This window comes from Meriones unguiculatus, chromosome 9 (genome assembly GCF_030254825.1).
Source record: "Meriones unguiculatus strain TT.TT164.6M chromosome 9, Bangor_MerUng_6.1, whole genome shotgun sequence".
NCBI lineage: Eukaryota > Metazoa > Chordata > Mammalia > Rodentia > Muridae > Meriones > Meriones unguiculatus.
In genome coordinates, this window is record NC_083357.1 from 108981889 (window position 1) to 108990737 (window position 8849).

At 36.5% G+C, this 8849-nt stretch overlaps 1 pseudogene; it reads left to right on the forward strand.

The window, feature by feature from the left end:
• Window positions 1-477: 477 nt before the first annotated feature.
• LOC110540972 (tubulin alpha-1A chain-like) lies at window positions 478-1816 on the forward strand (annotated as a pseudogene).
• The last annotated feature ends 7033 nt before the right edge of the window (window positions 1817-8849 follow it).

The window sequence follows — 8849 nt, forward strand, 5'->3', positions numbered from 1 at the left end:
CATTTTGTCAACACTTGTTTCCACAATGTAACTCCTGTTACAATCTACTCTTGTTTGTCTGTTTTCTCTAATTAATACATAATATGAAATTTACTATATTTTTCTAAATTGTAAATATATTATGAAATAAATTTAATTATGATTTTCTTTTTTTTAATTTTTCATCAATTACACTTTATTCATTCTGCATCCCCCCATAAGCCCCTCCCTCCTCCCCTCCCAATCCCACCCTCCCTCCTCCTTCTGCATGCATGCCATTCCCCAATTCCACTGATAGGGGAGGTTCTCCTCTCCTTTCTGATCTTAGTCCATCAGTTCTTTCTTCCTCACATATATTTTACATCCATAATATTAAATTAAGTGACACATGTAAGAGGTTCTCTTACATTGAGTGCCTAAGAGTCGCAGCTGTAATAAACAACACTTCCTCCTCACCTCTGCCAGCCCTCACCCTCCGTCCCTCACCAAGCTGTAACCATGCATGAGTGTACCTCTATCCAAGTTGGGCAGGCTGGAGTCTATATAGGCAACGCCTGCTAGGAGCTCTACTGCCTGGAATATGGCGTCCGGCCTGATGGTCAGATGCCAAGTGACAAGGCCATTTGGGGAGGAGATAACTCCTTCAACACCTTCTTCAGTAAGGCAGACACTGGCAATCATGTGCCCCAGGCAGTGTTTGTAGACCGGGAGTCCACATTTATTGATGAGTTTCGCACTGATATTTACCACCATCTTTTCTGCCTTGAGCAGCTCATCATAGGCTAGCAGGATGTGGCAGTAACTATACCTGTGGCCATTACACCACTGGCAAGGGGATCATTGACCTTGTCTTGGACAGAATATAAACTGGCTGACTAGCACACAGGTCTTCAGGGCTTCCTGGTTTTCCACAGCTTTGCAGGGGGGAAAGAGATCTGGCTTCACCGCCCTGCTGATGGAGCAGCTCTCAGTTGATTATGGAAAGAAGTCCAAGCTGGAGTTCTCCATTTACCTCGACCCCCAGGTTTACACTGTTGTGATTGAGACTCATAATTCCATCTTCACCACCACACTACCCTGGAGCACTTTGATTGTGCCTTTTTGGTAGACAATGAAGTCATCTATGACATCTGTTGTAGAAACCGTGATATTGAGAGCCTGACCTACACTAACATTAACAGGTTGGTAGGTCAAATTGTATCTTCCATCACTGAGTTCTTCAGATAAGTTAGGACCCTGATGTTGACCTAAAAGAACTTCATCCAACCTGGTGTCATACCCTCTAATCCACTTCTCTCTGGCCACATATCTTCCTGTCATATCTGCTGAAAAAGCCTAACATGAGAAGCTTTCTGTAGCAGAGATCACGAATGTCTGCTTTGAGCCAGCCAAACAGAGGTTGAATTGTGACCCTTGCCATGGTAAATACATGGCTTGCTGCCTGCTGCACCCTAGTGATGTGATTCCCAAAGATGTCAATGCTGCTGTTTCCACCATCAAGATAAAGTGTACCTCCAGTTTATGGACTGTTACACCACTGGCTTCAAGGTTTGCATTAATTACCAGTTGCTTGGTGGAGACCTAGTCAAGGTCCAGAGAACTGTGTGCATTCTGAGCAACACCACAGCCGTTGCTGAGGCATGCGGTCACCTGGATCCCCTAAGTTTGATCTGAGTATATTAAGTGTGCCTACGTGCACTGGAATGTGGGTGACGGTATGGAGGACGGGAAGTTCTCTGAGGCCCGTGAGGACATGACTGCTATGGAGAAGGAATATGAGGAGGTTGGTGTGGATTCTGTTGAAAGAGAGGGTGAGGAAGAAAGAAAGGAATACTAAATTAAATGTCACAAAGGTACTGTTTAGCAGGGAAGTTTATTCTGCTCCAACCAAGAAAGTTGTGGTCTAAACAGTTAATTTGTATATGCCAATGTATCCTTCATAAAGTTATTGACTTCTGCTTTAATATGATTGATTTGTCACAGACCCAAGCCATCCATTTTACAACTGGGTTTTAAATAAAATATTCCCTGCCTTAAAAATAACATATGTAATATTATAAATATAACATACACAAGTATAAGTTTGTCAAATTTATTTACAAATGAAATCACTGCACATCAGATTTCTGAGTCTTAAAATACTTCATAATTTTAAATAAACACTAATATTTTATCCTGCCTAAGCTTCTGAGATGTTTACTTCTTGCTTTTGAGTATATTCTGAGCCATTCTGACATCATCAGTCAACATGACTCCAATTCAGAATTAACACATTGAAAAGGAACTAGCTGGTTTACTATCTTCTACGTTCATTTTCTACTGTCTTATTTTTTATGAAGTGCCACCTTAGGGACTCTAAGAATAGGCATTGTCCACATTTATTTTTATTCTGTGCATTATGTTAAATTCTTTTTGATGTAAAGTACACTAGAAGTTTTAAAATGTAAACTAATATTTTTTGCTGCTTAAATATATGAGATTTTAGTTACACCATTATTTTCAGAAAACCAAGAATGTTCCCAGTAGCAAATAAAATATTTCTGTTCTTATGATTAACTATACAGGAAACAATATATTTCACATTATTTCACATGTTCTGATAGTTCTGAGCCAGTGGTTTGCGATTCCATTGGGGATCAAACAACCCTTTCAAAAGGTTTGGATTTCCGATATCCTACATATTCGATATTTACATTATGATTGTTACTCTTCATGGCAAAATTACAGTTATAAAGCAGCAATGAAAATAAGTTTATGGTTGAGGTCCTCACAACATGAATAATTGTTTTAAAGTGTCTCAGAATTAGGAAAGTTTAGAACCACTCTGCTAATCATATTCTGGAAAAAAAAATCTAATGAACATGTTTTAGACAAATAACATGAAATACAAAATTGTGGCGTTGAAAGGACAGCTCTTTTTGTAATTGTTTGGCTTCTTAGCAGAAGATTTAAAAAATTTAAAATCGAACATCACTAAAAATTCCAGACATGATTATGTGTGCATTTAATCTCAGGTTAAAATCAGAGGATCATTGAAGTTCAGTGTCTACTCACAGCCTCCAGGCCAGCAAGATATGTTCTTTCTACAAGGGAGGAGAACAGCACCTTGAAATGACACACAAGATTGTCACATGACTTCAATATTATACATATGATGAGCATCTTTACACAACTGTGTGTGTATGTATACATGTGTATGAGTGGTATGCATTTCTCTCTTTCTCTCTGTGTGTGCCTTTGTTGTGTGTTAGTAAATACACAAAAAGAAATGAGATAATTTAAGAAGTTAGCATTATAAACATGAATTTATAATATATTATAAAAGTGTGACTTCTTATACATCATTTTTTAGTAGTTTAGGAAGAATTAGAAATAAATTTTGTACAACTACATTTACAAACATCTGAAACCAAAAATTTAACAAGTGGAAAAATCCTATAATTGAATTATAGTTTTGCCTGACATCAGTGAACTCGCCTTAGCCACTGCTAAAGTAGGATTCTGTGCATAACCAATCCATGGCTGTCAGTGGGAGAGTTAGTCTTCATCATTTGTCTCTGAGGATGGTCAGACAGGATGTAATCTGGATTGTTGAAGCACCTCGTTGTTTCTGCTACAGGCTGTCTCTAGCTTTTCTGCTACAACTACGAATTGGCTTCATTTCCCGGCTTTCTAATACTCAATAAAGGGAAATTTGGAAGTGTTTTGGGTCTGATTGAAATTTGATCTGTGATGTCAATATATTATAAATGAAACAGAATTTTATTAAGTCAGTACTCTTTCCAATAAATATCTTTGGCTAATGTGTTGCTTTGTGTTTTTGTAAACAAAAAAATAGGGGTTACTAATGCTTTATAAAATTTAGTATTTCTCTTTAAACACTTTATGTGTGTAACTGTGTAACATACTTTTGAATTGAATTAATGTCTCTAGATATCTATGAAATAAAAACTAAAATAAATATTATTTTAGAATGACAAATACAATACGTTTTAAATGATAACTATTGGCAAGAATAGGTGTTGTATGAAGCTGAGAATTTTTCTTTTGGGAATTATACTGAATCTGTAGATTGCTTTTGGTAAGATGGCCATTTTCACTATGATAATCCTGCCAAGCCATGAGCATGGGAGATCTTTCCATCTTCTCATATCTTCTTCTAATTCTTTATTCAGAGACATGAATTTTTTTTCATACAAGTCTTTGACTTACTTGGTTAGGGTTACACCAAGGTATTTTATGTCATTTGTGGTTATTGTGAAGGGTGTTGTTTCCCTAATTTCTTTCTCAGCCCTTTTGTCTTTGGAATACAGGAGGGCTTCTGATTTTTTTGAGTCAATTTTGTATACAGTCACTTTGCTGAAGGTGTTTTTCAGCTGTAGGAGAACCCTGGTAGAATTTTGGGGTTCACTCAGGCAAACTATCATATCATCTGCAAATAGTGATACTTTGACTTCTTCCTTCCCAAATTGTATCCCCTTGATCTCCTTCAATTGACTTATTTCTCTAGCTAGGACATCTAGAACTATGTTGAAGAGATATGGAGAGAGCGGGCAGCCTTGCCTTGTCCCTGATTTCAGTGGGGTTGCTTTAAGTTTCTCTCTGTTTAGTCTGATGTTGGCTATAGGCTTGTTGTATATTGCCTTTACTATGTTTAGATACTTGCCTAGATATATATCCTAGATATATATCCCTGATCACTCCAATACTTTAAACATGAATGGATGTTGGATTTCGTCAAATGCTTTTTCAGCATATAAGGAGATTATCATGTGTTTTTTTTTTTGTTCTTTCAGTTTGTTTATATGGTGGATCACATTGATTGATTTCCATATACTGAACCAAACTTGCACACATGGGATGAAGCCTAGCCTGTCATAGTGGATGATATCTTTGATGTGTTGTTGAATTCGGTTTGCAAGTATTTTGTTGAGTATTTTTGCATCAATGTTCATAAGGGAGATTGGCCTGAAATTCTCTTTCTTTGTTGAGTCTTTGTGAGGTTTAGGTACCAACTTGAACGTGGCTTCATAAAATGAGTTTAGTAGTGTTCCCCCCAGAAATGCTAAAACAATCCTCTACAATAAAAGATCTTCTGGAGGTATCTCCATCCCTGATCTTAAGCTGTACTGTAGAGCAACAGTAATAAAAACAGCATAGTACTGGCATTAAAACAGACTGGTGGATAAATGGAACCAAACAGAAGACCAAGAAATAAACCCACAAATTACGGACACCTGATCTTTGACAAAGATACCAAAACCATACAATGGAAAAAAGATAGCATCTTCAACAAATGGTGCTGGACTCACTGGATGTCTACATGTAGAAAAATGAAAATAGATCCATACTTATCACCCTGCACAAAACTAAAGTCCAAGTAGATCAAAGACGTCAACATAAAATCAGACACATTAAATTGGTTAGAAGAAAAAGTGGGGAATACCCTTGAACTCTTTGGCAAAAGAGACAACTTCCTGAACAGAACACCAACAATACAGTCTCTAAGAATAACAATCAATAAATGGAACCACATGAAACTGAAAAGCTTGTGTTTTTAAAGCAAAGGACACTGTCATCAAAACAAAACGAATGCCTACAGATTGGGAAAGAATCTTTACCAACCCTTTATCTGACAGAGGGCTAATATCCAGTATATATAAAGAACTAAAGATCCTGAAAAGCAGCAAACTAAGTAATCCACTAAAAAATGGGGAACAGAGCTAAACAGAGAATTCTCGATAGAGGAATATAGAATGGCAGTGAAACACTTAAGGAAATGCTCAACCTCATTAGCATCAGGGAAAAGAAAATCAAAACAACCCTGAGATTTCACCTTACACCCATCAGAAAGGCCAAGATCAAAACCTCAAGTGACAACACATGCTGGAAAGATTGTGGAGAAAGGGGAACCCTCCTCCACTGCTAGTGGGAATATAAACTTGTACAACCACTTTGGAAATCAATCTGGCGCTTTCTCAGACAACTAGGAATAGTGCTTCCTCAAGCTCTAGCCATACTACTCCTAGGCATATATCCAAAAGAGGCTCAAGTACACAATAAGGACATTTGCTCAACCATGTTTGTAACACCCTTATTTGTAATAGCCAGAACCTGGAAACAGCCCAGTTGCCCCTCAACTGAAAAATGGATACAGAAATTGTCGTACATCTACACAATGGAGTATTACTCTGCAATGAAAAATGAGAAAATCATGAAATTTGAAGGTAAATGGTGGGACCTGGAAAGGATCATCCTGAGTGAGTTGTCCCAGAAGCAAAAAGACACACATAGTATATACTCACTCATATAGACATATAATATAGGACAAACCTGCTAAAATCTGTACATCTAAAGAAACTAATCAAGAGGGAGGACCCTGAATAAAATGTTCAATCCCTATCCTGAAGGGCAAAGAGGATGGACATCAGAAGAAGAAGAAAACAGGAAACAACCTAGGAACCTGCAACAGAGGGCCTCTGAAAGCTCTGCCCTGCAGACTCTCAAAGCAGATGCTGAGACTTATGGCCAACTGTTGGGCAGAGTGCATGGAATCTTATATAAGAAGTGGGAAATGGTAAGATCTGGAGAGGAAAGGAACTCCACAAGCAGAGCAACAGAACCAGAAAATTTGACCACAGGTGTCTTTCCAGAGACTCATATTTCAACCAAGTACCATGCATGGAGATAACCTAGAACCCCTGCACAGATGTAGCCCATGGCAGTTTAGTGTCCAAGTGGGTTACATAGTAATGGGAAGAGGGACTGCCTCTGACATAATCTCATTGGCCTGCTCTTTGATCACCTCTCCCTGAGGGGGAAAGCAGCCTTACCAGGCCACAGAAATGACAATTAAGCCACTCCTGGTGAGATTTAATAGACTAAGATCAGAAGGAAGGAGAGGAAGACCTCCCCTATCAGTGGACTTGGGGAGGGGCATATGTGAAGAAGGAGGATGTAAGGTGGACTTAGCAGGGGAGGAGAGAGGGATATGTGGGGGAATACAAAGTGAATAAATAGTAATTAATAAAAGTTAATAAACAAAAATATTTAACACAAAATAATTTTGCTTTTAAATAATAAAATATTACCAATCCTCTAAAGTTTGTGAATACAGTATGCCTTTTCGTATAATCTTGTGTCCTTCCATACCACAATTATTTTATAAGTTGTGTAAATTGATATTAAAAGTTTCTTTTATATTAGCAAAAAGAATAGGTGTTGTACATTAATAGTCAAATTGATAGTGATATTTCAAGCCCTGGCTATTGCAGGTGTTAACAACTCTTTTATATTTGTAAATCCTAGTGACATAGACTGCTATTTTCCTGGCTGCTGGCTATCTATAATATTTCATCTGATAGATTTTTTACATCCTTGTACAAACTTAAAAATAAGCTCTTGCTTAGGCACTGTGTATACTATAGTTATGAAATAAGAAATTGCTTTAAAACAATAGAATTTTATCCATGTATTTTCTTGTGAATACATTTTCCCCACACCTTCTATCTTTAAAAATACTTGAATTTTATTTCATAAAAAGAACATGAGAGGTCCCCCACTATCAGTGGATTTAGAAAGGGGCACAGTGGAGATGAGGGAGGGAGGGAGGGGCTGGGAGGGAATGCGGGATCGGGACACGGCTGGGATACAGCGTTAATAAAATGTAACTGATAAGAAAAAATAAAATTAAAAAAATAATAAAAATAAAAAAAAGAACATGAATTCTTATGAAGAAAAAAAAATCAATGAAAGCAGAAGTACTGTAATTGAGTCACTGACATTCTCTTGTTTGCCATCCTCTTGGCAAAGCATGACAAAATCATTCCTGTCATTCTGTATTATAATGTGTATTGATGGGTTTTGAAATTCATATAACTAACAAACTAAACAGGAGGAGCTTGTAATTCAGTCAACTTCAGCCAAAAATTAAAGCATGAAACAGTATTATCTAAGTAGTAGCAGGTTTTAAACTTACTCATTAAAACTTGATGAAGGAAAGTGCATTATAATATGCCATGCTATATTTTCTAAAACTGAGAATAAGAGCCTAATGTAATTACATCATTGCAGTCTTTTACCCCAGATAAACATCCATATTATTACATAACTTCACAGAGTCAAAATTATAATAAAATAGTAGTTTGAAGGTAAATAAAAATAAAATTTCAAAAGAAACAAATGTCCTTTAGCAAAGTTAATTATATAATGTCCTGGTAAGACACTATAGTATTCTATAATCTCTTTTGAGTTAGGAAAATATGACTAATATATTTAAAACATACATATCAAATCACTGTTGTATGTCAAATATAAAAAAAAAAAACTATCCAAGCATGTGCTTTAAGCACACAAAGGAGGTAAAATCTCCATCAATATTTAACTACAATGTACATAATGTGGTTTTACCTTCAAGAATTCTATTTATCATGTATAAAAGAAAATAAGCTATCAACTTTCCTTAGATGTTTAGAAAGGATTTTGTGTACAGGATATTTTGATGACATTCATAAAATGTATTAAAGAGACATAACAATGAGAAAAGTGCATTTTGCAGTATTGGAAAAAAAGGGAAAGAAAACCCTGCAGTAACAATAGAAGTTCTAATGGGCCATAAACAACTTGAGTATTTCAAACAGTTTAGAATGCCCACGGCATTTTTTTTCTTGATATCAGAATTGAACTAAACATGTAGATAAGCATGGAATTTCAGATAACATACAGCAATTTCATACAAATTATTGACTGTAAAAAATGGCAAGAGAGGAATTAAAACAAGGTAGCAACAGAATCACATTCGTATTTGTAAAGTGATTGACATTGACAGAAACATGGTGAAATAGCAGGTAATGATCAGACTGGAGAGATGT